General features: G+C 41.7%; 1 long non-coding RNA gene across 1 annotated transcript in view; it reads right to left on the minus strand.

Moving 5' to 3' along the window:
- LOC147362729 (uncharacterized) overlaps positions 1-23,783 on the minus strand; it is a 44,152-nt gene that overhangs the window by 10,800 nt on the left and 9,569 nt on the right. The window contains exon 2 of the long non-coding RNA XR_015135776.1: positions 9,476-9,541. This is a non-coding gene — a long non-coding RNA (uncharacterized LOC147362729). The remainder of the gene's footprint in view (positions 1-9,475; positions 9,542-23,783) is intronic.

The following is a 23,783-nucleotide window of genomic DNA, read 5'->3' on the forward strand; positions in this document are numbered from 1 at the left end:
ATTTTGCAAGCTTTGATGCTGGTAGGTCATTCTTCAGTGAAGACTATTTACTTCACAAATATCAAAATAATGCCTTACATTTCTATTTCTCTTTTTGTACACTCAAATGGCTTTTTAAAAAAATTGCTGAATTGTAACATAATCTCCTTGAAGATATTTTTCAAGGCAGTTAAACTCAGCATGTGGAATGCTAATATCATATCCATAGACTGAAATGGTGACGGTGCACACAGCTTTGACCCCACATTGACCACAAAGACAGCTACATCACAACTGATACCCCCTGGCTAACAGCAGTTTTAACATGCATTCTGATTCCACAGATTGGCAGTTTGCTAGTTTGACAATCAGTGGGTCTAGCAACCAATGAGAAAATGTTTACTGAGTTGTAAAGTTGAAGGAGAAAGGAGGAAGGGAAAGAGGGAAGGAAGGAAGGGAGAGAAAGAAGGGAAAAAATAAGGAGAAAAGAAGAAAAAGAGGATGAAAACAAAGAAGAAATCTGTCAATAATGACTAAATCTTAAGTAACGGGATTGGAAAAATACTGTATTTATAAAGGCAATGCTGGCTTTCTTCCAGATCTTACAAGTTCCAGAAAGTTCTCTAAACACCAGGTTTTGAAAACACAAAACAGGTCCACGGCCACCACTTGTTTTCAGGGTCTTGACCAACAGAAGATTAATGAGTAATATAGTTGTTCATTGGCTTCCCAGGTGGCTCAGTGGTAAAGAATCTGTCTGCAAAGCAGGAGACACGAGTTGGATCCTCTGGGTTGGGAAGATCCTCTGGAGAAGGAAATCGCAATCTGCTCCAGGATTCTTGCCTGGGAAATCCCATGGATGAGGAGCCTGGATCACAAAAGAGTCAGGCATGACCTAGAGACTCAACAGCAACAAACAACAGTTGCTCATGGTGAGCTGAGGAAATCAGTACCCAAGAAATCATCTCAGTGGTCAGCTATGTGAGACAGTGACTGCCACTCCCCCCACCAGAACGAGTTACAGGGAAAGCATATGCTTACACTGCTAACTTATTAAGAAATTAGGTGATGAGACTCCCAGGCAAGGGCTTTCCAGGTGGCTCAAAGTATCCACCTGCCAATAGAGGAGTTTCCTGGGCATAATTTATCCAACCCATGAAATACTTAGGCTCAATCATTAATCCCACAGAACAGGTGGGAATACTTCTTTCAAGAAGAAGATGAGTTCTGAGCATTTTAACCAAGATCCAATAAAATGGGAGGTAGGGGCAGGAGTTGGGGCGGGGGGAGATTCTAATCAAAGGCTAATATTTTCTTTCTTGTTAATCTCCTTATTCAGTCATTCTTCTTCTCCTTTCAGTTCTGGTTGAACTTCTCATGCAGGTCAGAAAGTTCTTGATATGCAACAATCGTAATCCTGAAAGTATTGGAATATGGGCCAGAGAGTCTTGGGTCTTGTTACTCAACAAAAACTCTCTCCTTGCCAAAACTCCAGCTAGGCTCCTCCAAACCTACTACTGGGCTCAGCCTCTAGATCTCAACCTTGGCCTGAGCAGACTTGAACAATACTGACATTGTTTCTCATGACTAAAAGCTAGATCCATAGGATGATACCAGCTCCCTTAAAGTGCCTTCCTGAGAAATCTCAAGGCCACTGAAAGAACTGACTGTGTATTATAGCCATACCTGGAGTTCAGTTCAGGTCAATTCAGTCACTCAGTCGTGTCTGACTCTTTGGGACCACATGAACTGCAGCACGCCAGGCCTCCCTGTCCATCACCAACTCCCAGAGTTCACCCAAACTCATGTCTATTGACTTGGTGATACCATCCAACCATCTCATTCTCTGTCATCCCCTCCTCCTCGAGCCCTCAATCTTTCCCAGGATCAAGGTCTTTTTCGATGAGTCAGCTCTTTGCATCAGGTGGCCAAAATATTGGAGTTTCAGCTTCAACTTCAGTCCTTCCAATGAACACCCAGGACTGATCTCCTTTAGGATGGACTGCTTGGATCTCTTTCCAGTCCAAGGGGCTCTCAAGAGGCTTCTCCAACACCACAGTTCAAAACATCAATTCTTTGGAGCTCAGCTTTCTTCACAGTCCAACTCTCGCATCCATACATGACCACTGGAAAAACCATAGCCTTGACTAGATGGACCTTTGTTGAAAAAGTAATGTCTCAGCTTTTCAATATGCTATCTAGGTTGGTCATAACTTCCCTTCCAAGGAGTAAGCATCTTTTAATTTCATGGCTGCAGTCACCATCTGCAGTGATTTTGGAGCCCCAAAAATAAAATCAGCTACTGTTTCCACTGTTTCCCCATCATTTTGCCAAGAAGTGATGGACCATATGCTATGATCTTATTTTTCTGAATGTTGAGCTTTAAGCACACTCTCCTCTTTCACTTTCATCAAGAGGCTCTTTAGTTCTTCACTTTCTGTCATAAGGGTGGTGTCATCTGCTTATCTGAGGTGATTGATATTTCTCCCGGCAATCTCGATTCCAGCTTGTGCTTCATCCAGCCCAGCATTTCTCATGATGTACTCTGCATATAAGTTAGATAAGCAGGGTGACAATATACAGCCTTGACATACTCCTTTTCCTATTTGGAACCAGTTTGTTGTTCCATGTCCAGTTCTAACTGTTGCTTTCTGACCTGCATACAGGTTTCTCAAGAGGCAGGTCAGGTGGTCTGGTATTCTCATCTCTTTCAGAATTTTCCAGTTTATTGTGATCTACACAGTCAAAGGCTTTGGCATAGTCAATAAAGCAGAAATGTTTTTCTGGAACTCTCTTGCTTTTTCGATGATCCAGCGGATGTTGGCAATTTGATCTCTGGTTCCTTTGCCTTTTCTAAAACCAGCTTGAACATCTGAAAGTTAATGGTTCATGTAGCTGAAGCCTGGCTTGAAGATTTTTGAGCATTACTTACTGGTGTGTGAGATGAGTACAATTGTGCAATAGTTTGATCATTCTTTGGCATTGCCTTTCTTTGGGATTGGAATGAAAACTGACCTTTTCCAGTCCTGTGGTCACTGCTGAGTTTTCCAAATTTGCTGGCATATTGAGTGCAGCACTTTCACAGCATCATCTTCCAGGATTTGAAATAGCTCGACTGGAATTCCATCACCTCCACTAGCTTTGTTCATAGTGATACTTTCTAAGGCCCACTTGACTTCACATTCCAGGATGTCTGGCTCTAGGTCAGTGATCACACCATCGTGATTATCTGGGTCATGAAGATCTTTTTTGTGCAGTTCTTCTGTGTATTCTTGCCACCTCTTCTTAATATCTTCTGCTTCTGTTAGGTCCATACCATTTCTGTCCTTTATCGAGCCCATCTTTGCATGACATGTTCCCTTGGTGTCTCTAATATTCTTGAAGAGACCTCTAGTCTTTCCCATTCTATTGTTTTCTTCTATTTCTTTGTATTGATTGCTGAGGAAGGCTTTCTTATCTCTTCTTGTTATTCTTTGGAATTCTGCATTCAAATGGGTATACTTTCCTCCTCTTTGCTTTTTGCTTCTCTTCTTTTCTCAGCTATTTGTAAGGCCTCCTCAGACAGCCATTTCACCTTTTTGCATTTCTTTTTCTTGGGGATGGATGATCTTGATCCCTGTCTCCTGTATAATGTCACGAACCTCCGTCCATAGTTCATCAGGCACTCTGTCTATCAGATCTAGTCCCTTAAATCTATTTCTCACTTCCACTATATAATCATAAGGGATTTGATTTAGGTCATACCTGAATAGTCTAGTAGTTAGTGTTAAGAGTTAGGACCCCCAAATCCAGACTCTATGGGAGGTAAGGGAGACCTATCTTCGATGAGCACCCACCAGGAAAGTACCACTTAGCAAACCCTGATGGGTTTCACATGCACTTTTGTGTTCCTTCTTGCTTTTTGTGAATTTTCCCTTTCTTCCTCTATTGAGCCTTATTATTCCAATCCCAAAGAAAGGCAATGCCAAAGAATGCTCAAACTACTGCACAATTGCACTCATCTCACACGCTAGTAAAGTAATGCTCAAATTTCTCCAAGCCAGGCTTCAGCAATACGTGAACCGTGAACTTCCAGATGTTCAAGCTGGTTTTAGAAAAGGCAGAGGAACCAGAGACCAAATTGCCAACATCCACTGGATCATGGAAAAAGCAAGAGAGTTTCAGAAAAACATCTATTTCTGCTTTATTGACTATGCCAAAGCCTTTGACTGTGTAGATCACAGTAAACTGTGGAAAATTCTGAAAGAGATGGGAATACCAGACCACCTGACCTGCCTCTTGAGAAACCTGTATGCAGGTCAGGAAGCAACAGTTAGAACTGGACATGGAACAACAGACTGGTTCCAAATAGGAAAAGGAGTACATCAAGGCTGTATATTGTCACCCTGCTTATTTAACTTATATGCAGAGTACATCATGAGAAATGCTGGGCTGGATGAAGCACAAGCTGGAATCTGAAGCACAAGCTGGAATCGAGATTGCCGGGAGAAATATCAATAATCTCAGATATGCTGAAGACACCACCCTTATGGCAGAAAGTGAAGAGGAAGTAAAAAGCCTCTTGATGAAAGTGAAAGAGGAGAGTGAAAAAGTTGGCTTAAAACTCAACATTCAGAAAATGAAGATCATGGCATCTGGTCCCATCACTTCATGGGAAATGGAAGGGGAAACATTGGAAACAGTGTCAGACTTTATTTTTGGGGCTCCAAAATCACTGCAGATGGTGACTGCAGCCATGAAATTAAAAGATGCTTACTCCTTGGAAGAAAAGTTATGACCAACCTAGATAGCATATTGAAAAGCAGAGATATTACTTTGCCAACAAAGGTCCATCTAGTCAAGGCTATGGTTTTTCCAGTGGTCATGTATGGATGTGAGAGTTGGACTCTGAAGAAAGCTGAGTGCCGAAGAATTGATGCTTTTGAACTGTGGTGGTGGAGGAGCCTCTTGAGAGTCCCTTGAACTGCAAAGAGATCCAACCAGTCCATTCTGAAGGAGATCAGCCCTGGGATTTCTTTGGAAGGAATGATGCTAAAGCTGAAACTCCAGTACTTTGGCCACCTCATGCAAAGAGTTGACTCATTGGAAAAGACTCTGATGCTGGGAGGGATTGGGGGCAGGAGGAGAAGGGGACGACAGAGGATGAGATAGCTGGGTGGCATCACTGACTCGATGGACATGAGTCTGAGTGAACTCCGGGAGTTGGTGATGGACAGGGAGGCCTGGTGTGCTGCGATTCATGGGGTCACAAACAGTCAGACACGACTGAACGACTGAACTGTACTGAACTGAACTGATTCCATTCCCTCCCCTCTCTTGCCTTTTACATGCTCAGACGCCATGGTACATATGGAGGTCAAGTTCAGTTCACACTGGACTCGTTTCCCTATTGCAATAATGCATTATAACCTGTCCTTAGGATTTTATGTAGACTCTGCCTTTGTTTATTGCTGACACTACAAACTTGCCACATGACCTTGCGCAAAATGCTTCATTCTTCTGGGTTCCCTCAAGGTCAAGGATGTTAAGCATTGAGAGATTCAGGGACCGTGATAAACAGGTAATGTCCTTCTACATTTTCAGTGTCTGTGGGTGGTAATGCATCACCAAGTTGAACTTTCTATACTCCCAGAAATAACATTTTGTTTTTAAATAACAGGTTTTAATTGAAGTGTGCTATAATACAGATTCCCTGTAGAAACTTTGGAAAATATGGGAGGAAAATGTAGAAGAGAAAGAAAGATAATCAGGAAGGAAAACCTGGAAGGAAGATTAAAGCATGCAGCAGAGATAATTGTTTTCAATATTTCAGTTTCCCTGGTGGCTCAGACAGTAAAGAATCTGCCTGCAGTACAGGATCCCTAGGTTGGGAAGATTCCCTTGAGAAGGGAATGGCTACCCACTCCAGTATTCTTGCCTGGAGAATCCCATGGACAGAGGAGACTGGTGGGCCACAGTCCATGGGGTGGCAGAGTAGGACATGTTTGACCAACTTTCACTTTTACTTTTCATTGTCTCTAGTATTTTTTGTGCACACAGATTTATAAACATTGCTGAGATATAGTATATACTTAGCTTTTTTTCTTTTCACTTATTATTTTGGACAAGCTCATATGTCATCAATCTTTGAAAAATCTGACTTTTAGTGACTAGCGAGAACTCCATCAAATGGATTAACCATAATTAATCTAAATATTTTTTCCATTGTTGGTCTTTTCAATTATCTTGTTTATTTTCTATTCACAAAAATGCTGCTCTGAGCAACTGCATACACTGATATAGACATATATTTAAGCTTTCGCAAATAACAAATTAGAAGGATTAAATGACTAATTTAAAGGCTTCAGTTCAGTCACTCAATTGTGTCCGACTTTGTGACCCCATGAATCGCAGCATACCAGGCCTCCCTGTCCATCACCAGCTCCCAGAGTTTACTCAAACTCACGTTCATCGAGTCAATGATGCCATCCAGCCAGCTCATCCTCTGTCATCCCCTTCTCTTCCTGCCCCCAATCCCTCCCAGCATCAGAGTCTTTTCCAATGAGTCAACTCTTCGCATGAGGTTGCCAAAGTATTGGAGTTTCAGCTTTAGCATCAGTCCTTCCAATGAATACCCAGGACTGATCTCCTTCAGAATGGACTGGTTGGATTTCCTTGCAGTTCAAGGGACTCTCAAGAGTCTTCTCCAACACCACAGTTCAAAACATCAATTCTTTGGAGCTCAGTTTTCTTTATAGTCCAACTCTCGCATCCATACACGACCACTGGAAAAACTATAGCCTTGACTAGACGGATCTTTGTTAGCAAAATAATGTCTCTGCTTTTGAATATGCTATCTAGGTTGGTCATAACTTTCCTTCCAAGGAGTAAGTGTCTTTTAATTTCATGGCTCCAGTCACCATCTGCAGTGATTTTGGAGCCCCCAAAAATAAATTCTGAAACTGTTTCCACTGTTTCCCCATCTATTTCCCATGAAGTGATGGGACCAGATGCCATGATCTTTGTTTTCTGAATGTTGAGCTTTAAGCCAACTTTTTCACTCTCCTCTTTCACTTTCATCAAGAGGCTTTTTAGTTCCTCTTCACTTTCTGTGTCATCTGTATAAGGCTTAGGACCAATTTTAGCTTGTCCTGCAGACAGGTTGCAGCAATTTCCCTTACCAGCAGGTTATCAGACAGTTCCTACTCACTAACATCAAATTACACGTAATAATTACAACAAAACTCTGCAGCACATTCTCTTTACTTACTAGAAGCAAATCTTATGTTACAATACTAGGATTAATATTTTTATTTCATATTTACTTCTGATTTGTAAATCTTCTCTTGTAAGCTGCCATTTTGTACTTACACTTTTTGGGGGTGAAGGGAATGTACATTTTTCCTTGTAGATCTAAAGTCTTTAAATGATAAGGATATAAAACAATGCTATGTTTGCTATGGATTTTTTGGACCGTATCTTATTTTTATTGTTTAAGGTGTTTTGTTTATAATAGCTAAGGAAATCTATTTTTAGGACAGAAGTCAAGCTCCCTGAAGTCATGGAAATATATCACTTCCCACCAGAAATACATTCTTTCAGTATTAGCACAGAACTTTTAAAACAATAAACATGAGATTCACATCCGAATTGTCCCTTTAATTTTTTTCAACAACACTTGACTCTCAGCTCACAGTAACAACAAAACTTAAAATTCCATTATTTTAATTCTCTAGCTATTTTTTAAACCATGAAAACTATCCAAAAATAAAAGGCAAAAATCATTTTAGAAATAATTTTTCCAATTCTTCTCTCCTGTAGTAGTCACCACGAAGTCAGAACGTTTCTTCCATGAGACAATATCACTATTCCACAAGAGTCTAACAGGATGTAACTGCAGAAATGGAATCTTTCTCAAAAGTGGCAAAAATAAGGGATGAAAACTTTGGGCTAAAACTCATGAGTCAAGTGCAGTTAAAATTTCAGTCTTTTAGCATCGCTGATTTTCTTTATTAGCCCTGTCTCCTTGGAAGGCTTTAGGAATATAAATCTATTTATGGATTTCCCCCTTCTTGTCGGTATCCTGAGTAACTGTGTGTCTTCCTCCTCTTCTGCAGGCTATCAAGCTGCTACTATGTCCTTCAGTCTGAACTTTTCTGAGCGTATGCCCTCATAGTCTTTTTCGTTCATAGTTTTAATCTTGAACTATAGCGTAACCAACTCCTACACACAACATACCTGGCCCTGATCCTTCCTTCGACTGATCTAGTGCCTCATTGTCCAATAAAAGTCACATATAACATCCTACCAGGATAGAACTTCTGCTAAGATTCTGGCATCTTCTTCTCCAGCACTTTGTTGTGCTTGTTATAAATATTGTATACACTACTGCTTCTCACTTTTTTATTTAAAATTATGTTGTCACCATTTTCCCAAACCATAATTTTTAGTAGCTACAAGGTAATCAATTCAATGACTCCCCAGTAGATAGAAATTCAAGGTGCTTTTCAGCTTTCCCTTGAGAAATGAAATATTTTCTGCCATATCAGTAAACAAAGGATGTCATGTCATCAGTGATTACAACAACCAATGGGGAGCTGGTGAGCCTTGAGGAACTCAGGAAGGAAAGAATACCTGCCATTAAGCAAACATCAGACTGCAGCCACTCCCTCTGGTGGGCCCTGAGGAAACTCAGAATGTTAAAGCACAGGATACTGGCCCCAGATATGTGAGGTGTATATCAAAGGAATGATTTCAGTGAGCCCAGACTCTTGCATCTTTCCATACATACAAAAGCTCTTAATTCTTTAACTTGAGATACCTGGTTTTCCTTTCATTTACAATAATCTTTTGACTTTCAAACTACCTGCCCTTTGCTGAAAAACTTCTATGTAATCTGCTTCCCTTCCTCCTCTCCTCAGAGCGGTTCTCTCAGGGTTACTTGAGATGCTGCCTTCGGGGCTTGAAGACCTAAAAATTACCACTGAATAAAACATAACTCAACTTTTACATTGTGAATATTTTTAAGATGACACCCTACTTTCAGTAATGTTTTTTGAATAATGGAACTTTGACTACACTCTAGTTACTTTCTTAGGGCAAATTCTTAGAAGGAGGGGAATTGTGTAAAAAATATGTGACTATATAAACCTCTTGGCATATTATTAGAGTGCAAACAAAAGCTAAACATATATATGTAAAAAAATCATATATGTATGTGTGTGTATATATATGTGTGTGCATATATACATATTTGTGTGTATATATGTACACATATATGTATTTGTGTGTGTATGTATGTGAAGAAATTCTACATTGAAAATGGGAAAGTATTTTAGTACATAGCCATATTCTGGCTTGTGTTCTTTAGGGTCTGTATCACTGTTAGCAATTTTAAAAGGAATAATCACTACCTAATTTCATACAACAGGGGTTAAGAGAGCAAACACAAAAAGAAGGCTTGAACACGATATCTAATGCAAATGTCAAGAGACTCCAAATTGAGAATTACTCTCACCAATGTTGCTATCCCTTGATTTCCAGGCATCTCTGTTCTCTTAGCAGTAGCAGGACTTCCCCGACTCTGAAAATCAAGAAAGAGAAATATCTCTCTTTAGCTGATAGGTGAGGAAAGGCTGACTATAGACTGATAGGGGAGCTGATAGATGGCTTAGCGATAAGATGCTGGGGGGACAGTCCTGTGTGGGAGGAAAGATTATAGGAGTTGCTGTCAGCTTCTTAACAAAGGTCAAGGCCTGGTAGGTGCTGTGGGGGGCAAGGATTATCAGGATAGAGGCTATTTTCACCATTGACTGGAAGAACTCTAATTTCATATCTTCTTAGCTTTCCAAATAGGACTTTTCTCCAAGCACTACCTATGATCTTCATATAAAAATTGCAAGGCATTGGTGAATTTCCTTGACAAACTACTCCCAACTTATATCAATTTTTTCTCTTGCTCCATCTCCTTACTTCTGTCTCTCGTCAAAGCCCTCTGGTCAGCTCTGTGTTTCCTGGAGGTGTCAATCATGAAAGTTCGTGTGTCTGCGTTTTGCTTAATGCTGTATTTCCTGTTTAGAAAGTCTTTCTTCCTTTGACTGTCTAGAATCCTTACCTTTACTTCTAAACTCACAAATCAGTTTCCGTCTTATAAACGTCATAGAAATAATTTCTCTCTTTAATGTATTCTGATGGTGCTTCTATCTGCCAGCGCAACGGCTTCATAGAATCACTGTCCTTCTCTTAGTTCAGGGACTCTCTGAGGAAAGCTTCTGCAGTGTGTCTTAAAATGATCCTTATAATTCCAGGGCCTAGATTAAAACTCCAACAACGTGAAAAGCAATAAATATTTTTTAAAGGAAAGAAGGAGAATAAATGAAAGGAGGATGTGTGGGCTGAATGTCTACGTCAGCCTCAAATATATATGTTGATTCCTTAAATTCCAGTGCAATGGTGTTTGGAGGCAGAGTCTTCAGAAGGTGTCAGTGAAAAAATGCTGCCTGTCTTTGAGTAGACAAAGGATGCTGATGCTATAGCCCTCAAGCCATCATGTGACAGCTGCCCAGAAGGTGAGCCCAGAAGAAACTTGGAATAGAAACAGGACACCCCTCATCGAGCCATCAGCCCCTGTAGCCAATCCCCCAACAATCCAGCCAGACAAGACAGAATGAGATGGCACAGGATACTGGCCCCAGAGAGCTGAGATGCACATCAAAGGAGTGATTTCAATGAGCCCAGAATTTTGCATCTTCCCATACATAGAAAAGTGCTAAATTCATTAACTTTTGATGTCTAGTTTTAATTAACAATAATCTTTTGATGTTCCTACACCCTGTCTGTGGCCAAAATGTCTGTCTATATATCCTGGCTCCTCTCTCACCTCTTCAGAGCAGTTTCTTTGAGAGACTGCATCCTGGACTCAAGTCCTCAGGTTTGTCTGCCAAAAACATGTAATTCAGGGCTTCCCTGGTGGCTCAGAGGTAAAGAATCCACCTGAAATGCAGGAGCCCCAGGAGATGTGGGTTTGATCCCTGGGTCTAGAAGGTTGCCTGAGGAGGGCATGGCAATCCTCTCCAGTATTCTTGCCTGGAGAATCCCCTGGGCAGAGAAGCCTGGCAGGCTACAGTCCACAGAGTTGCAAAGGATCAGACACGACCGAAGCAACTTAGCATGCACACACCCCACATGTAATTCTCAACTTTTAGGTTGTAGAATTTTTTTTAGGTAATTAGTTTAGATATGGTCATGAAGGGCTTCCCTGTTTGCTCAGTAATAAAGAATACACCTGCCAACGCAGGATATGTGGGTTTGACCCCTAGGTCAGGAATATCTCCTGAAGAAGGAAATGGCAACCCACTCCAGTATCCTTGCCTGGGAAATCCCATGGACAGAGGAATCTGGAGGGCTACAGTCCATGGGATCACAAAGAGTTGGATGCGACTTAGTGACTAAACACCAAATATGGCCATGAAAATAGTACTTCCAGGATGGGCTCACTGTCCTTATGAGAAGAGGAAAGGAGACCAGAGTTCAATCTCCCTTTCTCTTTTTTTCTCCCAACTTCCTTCTCAATGAGAAACCACAGAAAGAAGGAAGATGTCTGCAAGCAGGAAGAGGGCTCTTGCCAGGTGCTGAATTTGCTACCACCTTGACCTAGGACTTCCTATCCTCCAGAAGTGTGAGAAATCGATGTCTGTTGTTTAAGCCACCCACTCTCTGGTGTCTTGTTATAGCAGCCTGAGCAGACGGATCAACACAGAAGGGAAGAAGTAAGGCAGAGAGAAAGGGAAAAAAAGAAATAGAATAAAATGTTTACCATGTTGAATTTAAGCTGCTATGTTAAAAGTATAAGTATAAGCATTTTGAAGGCGGTGTCTAAGACCTGAAGCTGTACAAAAGTGTGAAAAATCTCTTAACGGAAGATCAATTTAACTCCCTGGAATCTGGCCAAGAATCGGAAGGAAGTGGAAAAGACCTATAAATAGCATGCAGACAGACGTGAGTGCTATGCACAAAGCCCGTGCCCAGGAGAGGTTTCCCGCTGCTCATCACCCTACTCATGGTGGCTCCTTCTGCTTTATTTATTTCCTTGTTTACTGTCCTGAGACTTCAAGATACAGTGTGTTTCCAAGAGCATGTGTATTTCTTTTCTTAAGCATGAAATGCTAGTTGAATCATTATATGAAGGGAGATACCATTTCATTTTGAAAATGACACTCCAATTCCTGGAAATGTTAGCAGATGAAACTAGATTAAAATTCAAATTTAGTGTTTTTCAATAACACACCATTTGGGGGGAGTGTCTATCTTTCAAAAGCCACCTGGGAGACTCTGGAACAATGGGATATGTATGACACCTCCACTCCCAAACAATTGTGAAGTGGCCATTTATCCTCATGAATAGTCAGTGAAGATGTCAGATGTATAGATGATGGAAAGGAACTTTGTTCATCGAAGCCACTTTGGAAGGAAAGTGCCTAGTCAGATGGCTGAACAGGTGCCTGAGGACCACACAGCTCTGGAGTCCTCCTGAGGTTATCTCACACCTCGGATCATCTCTTCATCTTTCAAGTGTGCATGGCTTTAATCATCCCCTTAGCAAAAGTGACCATAAAGCAACATCTCTATCAGGGAGATGAAATTACTGGGAGATGAATGGAGAGTTCTGAGTGTTCAAAAGCTGACCTATTGAATGTTCTTTAATTTTATTCATTTATAAAGTTTTGAATTTAGAGGGAACAAAAGGCTATAGAGAGCAAAATTTAATAAAGCGAGTCTGCGAACTGGAGCTACTGCATGTGAAACATGGAACACAGTCCATGGGACACAGAAGCACTCAGGAAGCAATTGTTGTTGCTTTAGTCATGCAGTCATGTCTGGCTGTGGCCCCCATGGATTGTAGCCCACTAGGCTCCCCTGTCCATGGGATTTCCACTGCCTAGGGAATGGCGTGGGTGAAGAACTGGAAGAAAACTGGAGTGAGTGGGTTGCCGTTTCCTTAAGCTGTTGTTCTTTATAGAGACAGACACAACACCACTTATTTATCTTTTCATCATTTTAAGTGCTAGCATGTAACAGGTGTAGGCAGTGAAATCAGCTGTGTTTCGAAGGTACTAAGTAGGAGAACACTGCAGAAAGGATATTTCAGGGGCAGGGCAGAGACCCTTAGGCAGTCTGGCCCTGTTAGAATAGCTTCTGAAAGCTACCTGTCAGGAATTTTAGAAGACTCTTAATTACATTCATCTTGAACGCAGTGTGATTTCATCCTAGATTCCAGCAGCAAACACAGTCCTGGGGAGCGGAGACTGGCAATCAAACACAATATCTAGAATCAGAGAGGAAAAGTATTGAGCATCACTTTGCTCGCCTCCGGCCGAGGTACTGAGTTCCATGGAGCACATTTTAGAAACCTCACTTTTAAATACCCTGAGGAATACATCATGAAAGGGAATAGAGCGTATTAGACTGGGAAAGGCCTCAGGGACCACCCACTTATTACTCATTCATTAATTTATGCAGCCAGCAAATATGACTCAGGCTCCCAATGACTTAGCATCTATCAGGAGTCGGGTGTTATACTAATCACCTCATGTTTATAATCTCCAACCTTTCAGCCACTCATCAAGGAAGATATAGTTACTCAAAGTTTTTTTTTTTTTTAATAACTTTATTTATTCATTTAGTTTTGGCGGTGCTAGGTCTTCACTGCTGCTCGGGCTTTTCTTTGGCTGTGGCCAGCAGGGGCTACTCTCTAGCTGCAGTGTGCGAGTCTCTCACTGTGGTGCAGCACAGACCCTGGGCAAGAGGGCTTCAACAGTTAGACGTTCAGACTCCGTAGTTGCAGTTCCTGGGCTTTAGAGCACAGGCTCGGTAGTTGTGGTGCGTGGGCTTAGTTGCCCTGAGCACGTGAGATCTTCCCAGACCAGGGATCAAACCCTTGTATCCTGCATCGGCAGACGGATTATTATCCACTAAGCCACCAGGGAAGCCCTTTTGGTCCAGTTTTACATTCAAAGAGCTACAGGTCAGAGAGTGTAAGTAACATGCCTGGGATGACATCATTCACAAGTTGGGGGAACTGGTGTTGGAAGCCAGGCACGTCTGGGTGAAAACCCCATAAACTCTCTCTGGACCCCATTAAGAGGTCTATATGCCGAAGGACTGTGCACTTTCTTGGCCCACTGACGAGTAGTGACTTGGCGAGGGATCCTGAGGCTCCGGCAGGATGAGTGACCGCTCAGAAGTCCTCCTTCTGGACCTGCCACTTGAGAGCTGTGTGACTTGGGCCAGCCCCTCCACTGAGCCACCTTGACCTTTAGAGTTTCAAAGGAAAATGAACCCACACCATTCCCTAGGCAGTGGAAACCAAAAGGTTCTTGGGGGTCTGGGGGAGGGGCTTGTATTCTCCTGGGTCCCTTTTTGCTCTAATGCATTTCTCTCAGGTAAAGTTGAAGGTTCGGCTCAGTTCAGTTCAGTCGCTCAGTCAAATCTGACTCTTTGTGACCCCACAGACTGCAGCATGCCAGGCTTCCCTGTCCATCACCAACTCCCAGAGTTTGCTCAAACTCATGTCCATTGAGTCAGTGATGCCATCCAACCATTTCATGCTCTATCATCCCCTAAAAGGTAATCTTACTCTTCTACAGCAAGAAGACCCTTTGAGTATTGCATAGACCATCAACCAAATGATACTGTGAAATGCACAGATGGGTCAGTTCAAGTTTCAAATGGGTGGGAGCTGTCCACAGAGAACTTTCCTCATGGCTCAAATGGTAAAGAATCTGCTTGAAATGTGGGAGACCAGGATGCAATTCCTGGGTCAGGAAGATCCTCTGGAGAGGAGCATGGCTACCCACTCCAGTATTTTTGCCTGGAGAATTCCATGGACAGAGGAGCCTGGCCGGCTACAGTCCAGGGGGTCGCAAAGAGTTACACACGACTGAGCAACAAACACCTTCACTTACAAGGACTCTCATAGAGTGGCTTCGAGTTGTCTGTGGATATCAGAGCTCTGATCAGCAAATCTCTGCTTTTGCTGTTACCCTGGTCCCTTTCCCCAGCAGCCCCCACTGCCTTCCCTTCTGTCCCCATCCTGGGCCCTCCCGGAGATGAGACCAGTCTGTCTCACCTAAACCTCTGCAGACCCAACAGCAGGTTCCTGTCTCCAGGTTTAACGAGGAAAACCCAAGTCAGGAAGGCTGGGGCCAAGGTTTTATGGAGGCTCTGGGCCAAATGGCTTAGCCAGGAATTCAACCAGCACAGCCTTCTCTCCCCTGGGAGCTGCAAAATGCAAACAGCTCTGGTAAATGCGAGAGTGATTTCCCAAGCAGGAGACAGGAGCCTTTAACGAGCTGGAGTGAGCCTGCCCTGTTCCTCCGAGGTCCTCCAGTCTGGTTAATTAGATCGTTGACTATCAGGAGCCCTTCGATGGCCCAGAGACAGCAGAAGGGTGGAAGCTCAGAGAGCAACAACAGGATGGAGTGGACAGTAATGAATGAGTGATAGGCTGGAATCTCAGGCATTTAGAAAGTTTTCTCTTTCTTTTCAACCTCTTTCTTTTCTTCCTCCAAGTCATTCCTCAAAGCCTACTACTGGCACAGTTTGAGATATTTTAAAGAAGGAAGGAACAGTAAAATGAAGCATGCAAATTTCCCTAGAGGAGGATGGGATACATGCTGTAAGTTACATCATTCATTCATGCATTCTTTTTCTTTTTTTCCCATGAATAGCGCTAGAGTTTGAGATCCAGGCCACAAAGAGCAGACGCGTTCGGAGTTGTGCGTGGTTCTAACATCCCTCTTCTCCCTCTGCCTTAAGAAGAGCATGTTCCACACAAGAACAGACCCCCAATAAAGAGGAAAACACGGATCCCAGTCACAGCTGCTGTGGCCAACACAGTGACTGCAGCCAATATACAAGGTGGGAGAAACATGAAGCTTTGTTGCTGCCGAAGTTATTACAACACAGCAGAGAGAACACCGAGAACCTTCCCACCTCTTACTATGAGCACCAAAAGGTTGGTGGTCCCAACAATACACATTGTATCAATACAACGTCACATTACTTTCTTTGTCTTCCAGTCTATAGGCTTCTCCACACAGCCCCTCCTTCTCTCCTCTTTCACCAGAGGTGCTTTTTTCTTGATTTTCAATATGCAGCTCAGGTGTCAGTTCCACGAGTTGATCTTCCCTGAGGCTGTGGATGGAGCACGCAGCTGAGCACCTCCTCTGCAGGGCACAGCTCCATCTTTGCCTCCACCAAGAGCAAACGAAAGACCCTGACTCTGTATCTCTGTCCCCAGTTAGACCTCAGAGGGCAGGGATCTTGTCTATGTCACGACCCTCCACAGTATCTGCCTAAAGGGTGGCACATAAGGGTGGCTGAAAGATGAGACATCTCCGTGCCACCAACATTCCCATCCCTAAAATCTTTGCCCTGGTGGATCCAGTCCATTCAGGAACTTTTTGGACTCTCAAGGGCTCAGTTCTACATGGATGGAGAAAGACTGGCTGTGCTCAGCATTGTCACAGGAAGAGCAGGGAGTGGATCCATAAACATAAAAGAAGAAACCAATATCCAGAGCTGGGGCTATGTATTAAGGTCATGGACAAGTGTCACGGACAAGAAGATGAGCCTGCCCTCGAGTGCACAGACACGGCCATGACTTCAGCTCAGCAGGGCAGCCTGATGTGCTTTCCAGGTGCTTGTGTGATGGTGAAGAGGAATAAGGGAGGAGAATGAGGACCACACTGGCAAGCAGGTTGTTCCTCCAGCCCACAGACTTCCTCCATTTCATCCTGAGAGTATGCAAACATATACCATACTCCCACACATGCATGGGCACACACATGTATTTGGGCACACATGTACATATGAGGGCACACATAGGCATATGCATACACACTTCTTGCAGGTCAAAAGATTAACATGACAGAGGTGAGATGAAATAATCAAAAATTGCCATATTCAAACCAGCAGAGGTTGAGAAAGTATTGTGCTGGCACATAATATAGACTCAGCAAATACTGTTGTATATGTTGGACTTGATTTTAATTCCATATAATGACCAAGCCAGCAAAACAAGGCTGTTTTAAAATAAATTGGATCGAACATTATATTAAAAGAATATATATTTGTGTGTTTTCCCTGTGCTGTTGCTGTGCTAGAGAGTGAAAATGCAGAGATTAAAAGACAGAGTTGCTGTCTTCAAGTACTTCTGAGTCTAGTGAGAGACAATCCTCAAAACAAATAATTCAGACACTTGTTAGAACTGCTGTCATTGACTTTTCTGGAGGAAACAATCGAGGTACAAAGGGAGCCATCAATTTGAGCATGGTAGACTGGGAAAGCTGGGGAAGAGATAATAAGTAGTGTGAACTTTGAAGGATGAGTTTGTGCTCAGTGGAAAATATCAGCACCCACCCACACACATATATAGATTGATTTGTGACATAATATGCATAGATTGTATTTGTAATGAATAAAAGTATCTCTCAATAAATGAATTTCCCTGGGGATGTGGAGAAATTATGCTAGAGAACATATCTGATATGTAACACTTGATTCAATATAATTGATTCATTAAACAAACAATATTCACTGACATTTCCTGATTTCACACTCTTTATCCAATTAAATATTCTCCTAGACATAATATCAGTGGACAAGGAGAGCTTCCCTGTAACCCCATAGAGTGTGACTTTCCCATTTGTCTTCCACCTTCATGATTCAACTTAAGAGACATTGTAGTTCAAAGGAAAGAGAAACAGATTTGATGTTTGAAACACTCAGATCTCTACCTTTTCCTAATTGTGTTTCCATGGGCATGTGTGCATGCTAAGTCACTTCAGTCATGTCAGACTCTGTGTGATCCCCATGGCCTGTAGCCCACCAGGATCCTTTGTCCATGGGATTTTCTGGGCAAGAATACTGGAGTGGGTTGTCATTTTCTCTTCCAGGGGATCTTCCCGACCCAGGGATCGAAACTGTGTCTCTTATGTCTCCTGCATTAGCAGGTGGGTTCTTTATCACTTGAGCCGCCTGGGAAGCCAGTTTAAGTGGGCAGTTACCTGAGATTCAGCTGCCCATTTGTGAGATGGGAAGAAAGGTAATATTATAAAATAAGATACCGTCCACATAATAGGCAGACAATACAATGACATGAGTGACTTTGACCTTCCATATTAATAAAGCCTGCTAGGAACTGAATGACTTTTACTGTTTCCAGAAATCCAATCCACAAATTATTTGAAAGTTATGAAGAGTTACTGTTCTTTAAGAACATTCAGAACAGTCTGTCTAGACTTTGACAGTAAATTAATAATCAAATTTTAAATATTGTATCCCATTTGAGTCTTAACAGCTTAGAATAAGGAGTAAAAGCCTTGACTTTTAAAAACATTTTGGTGGGATCTTGGATCTAGGATTGTATAGCTGTTTATTCTTAGTAAGTCATTTCCATTTTCTAGGCCTATTGGGTCATATATGTATTTAATATGTAATAATAGATGGATAGGTTTATAAGAAGAACAAATCAGTGATTAGCTCTTGGTAATTAAGCAGTAACTACACCAGCATAGTGACAGTATTTTTATCAATTTTCCCCATCTGTCAGTAAAATGAGCCCCAAATGAAAAGCTCACACCTTCATACAACCAGTCCTGAATGTCATCCCAGACAAGAGAGTCCTTGTCTGAGGCTCCACACACTGTTCCTCTGCCTGTAACCTTCCCCAGTGGGGGAGGAGTCATCACTGTACCCTCTACTCAGTTTTGAAGAGCCAAGGATCATGCAATTCCGCCCCCTCGCCCAAGTTGTCCAAAGCTCCTTCTGGAACTAGCATAGACTTCTTCTCATGATCCATGTGGGTGCAGGTTGCTTGTGCCACTAGGATGCACATTTTTTGACACAAAGGATGGTCAAGAGTCAACCTGGAGGAGAGTGTACCAGGACATGTCCGTGAGGGGGACCTGTGGGGTGGGGGGGAAGGAGGAGGCTGGACTGTGGTGCTGATGGTTCTCCACAGCCTTCCAGGTCATTCTGAGGTTCTGTCAAGGTAATAAGCTTGCTGGCAAAAAAAAAATGTTTTTTTTTTTAATTGAACTGATTTTTAGCTTGGTTTACAACTCTTAAACCTAAGTAGAGGGTATGTAGAGCCTCATTTTTAGATATTTCCAAAGCCCAAAAAATGTTAGAGGATGTGACTCTTTGCAGTGAACTTGAAATGTCTGCTGTGCGCCTTTCAGTCCTGACCCCCTTAGCATTTATGACTGTGTATTTTCTGAAAGGAGGAGAGGAAATGGGAGTTCAAAGAAACTGTTTCAGACAGGTGGAAGCATTCCTCAGATATTTTTAAATTATTTGAGTTTCTCCAAGAATTGCTAAGATTTGGGTTACCTAAATGTCAAAATGGACCCCACTAGATGGTCATCTTATCTTCATCTTTGTGACTTCTTTATTACACATGGAAATATAATGGACTTAAAAATATTTAGAAATGAAATAAATTTTCTTTTGTGCTATGTAGACTTAAACAAGGATTTAAAAATAACAAATCCAAAAACTGTATAACATATCTTCTACTTTATCAGATTTAACTTCAAGAGCCCATGTATGACATTGCCACCCTCATGCTCAAAACTTTTTTCAATAAAGCTTTCCATGTCAACAAGGTCAAGCCAGAATTACCTAAACTTCATGTTCAGCTCAGTTCAGTTCAGTCGCTCAGTCGTGTCTGACTCCTTGTGATCCCATGAATTGCAGTACGCCAGGCCTCCCTGTCCCTCACCATCTCCTGGAGTTCACTCAAACTCATGTCCATCGAGTCAGTGATGCCATCCAGCCACCTCATCCTCTGTCATCCCCTTCTCCTCCTGCCCCCAATCCCTCCCAGCATCAGAGTCTTTTCCAATGAGTCAACTCTTCGTATGAGGTGGCCAAAGTACTGGAGTTTCAGCTTTAACATCATAAGACTTCATAATCTGGATTCATTTTCATTTGTTTGCACACAAATCTTTAATCAGACTAAACTCTTATCCCCTCTTTAGTTCTGCCATTTTCCTTTGTGCTGCCTTATATGTGTACATATGAATTTTTCTAGCACAAGGATTCTTGATCTGGCATTCACATATTTCCAATAGATCTTTAGACAGAGAGCTTGTGAACTTCAGTGAATTTTTCACTCATACGTATTTCCCTGGTGGCTCATACGGTAAAGAATCTGCCTGCAGTGCAGGAGACCAGGGTTCAAGCCCTAGGTCAGGAAGATCTCCTGGAGTAGAAATGGCTACCCACTGCAGTATTCTTGCCTGGAGAATTCCATGGACAGAGGAGATGGGCAGGTTACAGTGCAAAGGGTCGCAAAGAATCAGACACGACTGAGCCACCGATGCTTAAACTTTTCACTTGAGTTAAATTTTTTATTTCCTTCTACTAGGAATTTAGCCACACAGCATAGCAATTATATGCTAGCAACAACTTGTGATTTTTGCCACTAATAGAGAGCATAGATTTCCCCCCTATTATATTGCAAGTATTGTGGATATCTTGAACTATGGTTTATGCTAACCACTATTTTGAAAGGATAGTAGTAATTATACCACTGCCAGAGTTTTATGTTTAACAAGGTCTGTTAATTCATTAAGAAAGAGGTAATACGTTACAGATTTTGAAGTGTTTTAAAGTTCCATTTCCATATAACATTTTAAAACAACAATTGGTTTTCTTCATAAGTCTATGTGTTTGATTTTATGCATTTTAGTGTCATCTGCAAGGGTGGGAGAAGGGATAGTTACAGAGTTTGGGATTGATATGTACACACTGCTATGTTTAAATTGGATAACCAACAAGGACTTACAGTATACACAGGGAACTCCATTCAATATTATGTAACAACCCTCATGGGAAAAGAATTTCAAAAATAATAGCTACATGTATATGCTTAACTGAATCACTTTGCTGTATACCTGAAACTATCACAACATCGTTAATCAACTTCACTCCAATATAAAATAAAAAGTTACCAAAAAATAACAAAATCTGTCCCATGTAATGTTCTTTCTGCTTTCTAGCTGTGCTTGAAGAAGTCCTATCTTCCTTGAATAAGTCTTGCATTTTCCAAATAAATTTTTTAGCCTGTGCCCTCAGAAGTCTCCTCCTTCTCCCATTATTACCAGGAAGACTGTTCAGTGCTTGGGAAATTCATGGCAAAAAATCTAGCCTATAATAAGTTCTTGACAAGGGCCAATTACATTCTTTTATATCTTGGAATCTTTGATTAGGCGCTTTGACTTTTATCAAAGTTATTTATTTTATTTTGTCCACTTTTAGCAGCATGTTTATTTTATTAAAGTATTTTAATCACACTTCCTCCTCCTCCCCAGTGCTACAGTCAATTCATAGAGGAAAAGGATGACGTTTTACATCTTTGTATTATCCACAATGCATGTGTTAGAAAATACTGACTCATTTGTTTTTAAGTGGAAAATGCCAGCATCCTAGATGCTTTAGGGTCCACCTCCCAGGGCCCTCACACGTGGTGGAAGGGTGTTCCTGCAGGTCCCTCATTATCCAGGAGGGTAGATGGAGGAGGGTGGTTAGGCGGCAATTAGATGTCACAGACACACGTCAGGAAGAAGGAGGGATGTAAACAATACAGTGCAAGGTGACAGAAGGTAGAAATAGAATGAGATGCAAAAAACAAAGCCACTTGCAGAAATTAAAATTCATGCCTACAAAACAACAATACACCAGCATATGTGTAAAGACATACAAAGACAGAACCCAGAAGAGAATTAGTGCTGATAGTGGAGGTGGGTAGGAGAAATGAGAGTGAAGAACAACCGTGAGAAAGGAAAATAATTAAGTAAATAGAAAAACAGATATGCGAATGAAAGTAAGAATGGATCTGTACATATATACGCACATTGATCTGAAGTGAGGAGCTGAGAAGTCTGATTAATTCATGACTCTGCCTTTGTAATCCCCAAGCACAAAGGGACAGCCAAAACAAAGCAGCAAACAAAGCTAGCCTCTCCAGGAAACATCCTCCTTATTTTCTTTCTTCCCAGCTCTGTCTCGGCTGGGGGTGGGGTGCCTATTCTCCGAGCATTTAGAGTCCCACTGTTCACTTTCATGACAGACCTTATCTCACGAAATGTCAATCTTCTCTGTACCTGTTTGTGCAAACTTGGGCAGAAGATAACTGTTTAAATCTGTTTTATTTTTCCAGCAACTTGTTGTTTAGTCACTAAGTTCTCTCTGACTCTTTGCGACCACATGGACTGCAGCACGCCAGGCTTCCCTGTCCCTTGTCAACTCCTGGGGTTTGCTCAAATTCAGGTCCATCAAGTCGGTGATGCCATCCAACCATCTCATCCTCTGTCGTCCCCTTCTCCTTCTACCTTCAATCTATCCCAGCATCAGGGTCTTCTCCAGTGAGTCAATTCTTTGCATCAGGTGGCCAAAGTATTGGAGCTTCAACTTCAGCATCAGTCCTTCCAATGAATATTCAAGGCTGATTTCCTTTAGGATTGACTGGTTGGATCTCCTTGCAGTCCAAGGGACTCTCAAGAGTCTTCTCCAACACCACAGTTCAAATGCATCAATTCTTCGGTGCTCAGCTTTATTTATGGTCCAACTGTCACATTCATACATGACTACTGGAAATACCATAGCTTTGACTAGATGGACCTTTGTGGCAAAGTAACATCTCTGCTATCTCCTGAAGTTTGCTCAAATTCATGTCCATTGATTCAGTGATGCTATCTAATCATCTCATCCTCCGTTGCCCCCTTCTTGTTTTGCCTTTGGTATTTCCTAGCATCAAGATCTTAGCAAGGTCCAGCAAATTGCCAAGCATTAGATATATAGTAAATGTTCAATAAATAATCGCTAACTACATTAATTACTGATAGAAAAATAAAGCCAGGTGTATTGGACATAAGTTGATACAACTCCTCAATCATTGTCAAGCTGGGCCACTTTTGCTTGTTTTGCTCTCTAGAAAAATGGAGAGAGATAAATTTTATGTATTCTAAAAATTTTCACAATTATCTTCAAGACAGCCTTTAGAAAAGTCCCTTCACTTGGACTTCTTCAAATAAATCATACTTAGATCTCCTCCTCAAGTTTAATTTCAAGAAATCAAACTATATCAATCCCTTTCCAAATTAACAATGGAATTCAAATGCACACTGTCTAAAGGTAGGTTGAACCTGGTGTTATAAGGTCAGAAGAGTGAACAGTGAAAATATTTCACATACGTAAGCACACTCCAAGTGTACACATGTACTTGGAGTCTCTTGTTTATCTTTTTTTCTCTAACTTGAGACTGTGCCAAGCAGGACCACTTGAAAATATTTTTATCCCAAGGCTATTTCTGCAGATGTCAGGGCAGCCTTGCAACTTAAGCTTAATGCCCTGCCTGTAGAAGATAAGTTATCAAACAGTTCAAAGGCAGTTAGGTCCCCTCCTATGTTCTTTTGTCTGCAGTAAATGTATTTGCCTTCAACGCTTAATCTGAAACTACTTATCAGTGAAACAGCAGCCATTGAGTTGGAGCAATGGCTGATGAACAATGGTTTTACAAAAGGGCATGTTGACATTTCTGTCCTGTCCTAACTACACCCGTTTACTACAAGAAACACCTTCTCATGGCCCAAGGCCTCTCGATCTTGTCTTCCTAAAGCTGCAAGGCTTTAGATGAATTAAATATTACATGTTTCACTACACTCACTAAGACCGAAGATGTTATGAAAAAATCAAATAGAAACAGTGCTACCTCTGAATGCGATGTTTATTTCAAATGTGCAGGTCCATGGACTGTC

This window comes from Bos grunniens, chromosome 11 (genome assembly GCF_055505025.1).
Source record: "Bos grunniens cultivar Pamir isolate PY7600 chromosome 11, Bosgru_T2T1.0, whole genome shotgun sequence".
NCBI classification, from domain to species: Eukaryota; Metazoa; Chordata; class Mammalia; order Artiodactyla; family Bovidae; genus Bos; species Bos grunniens.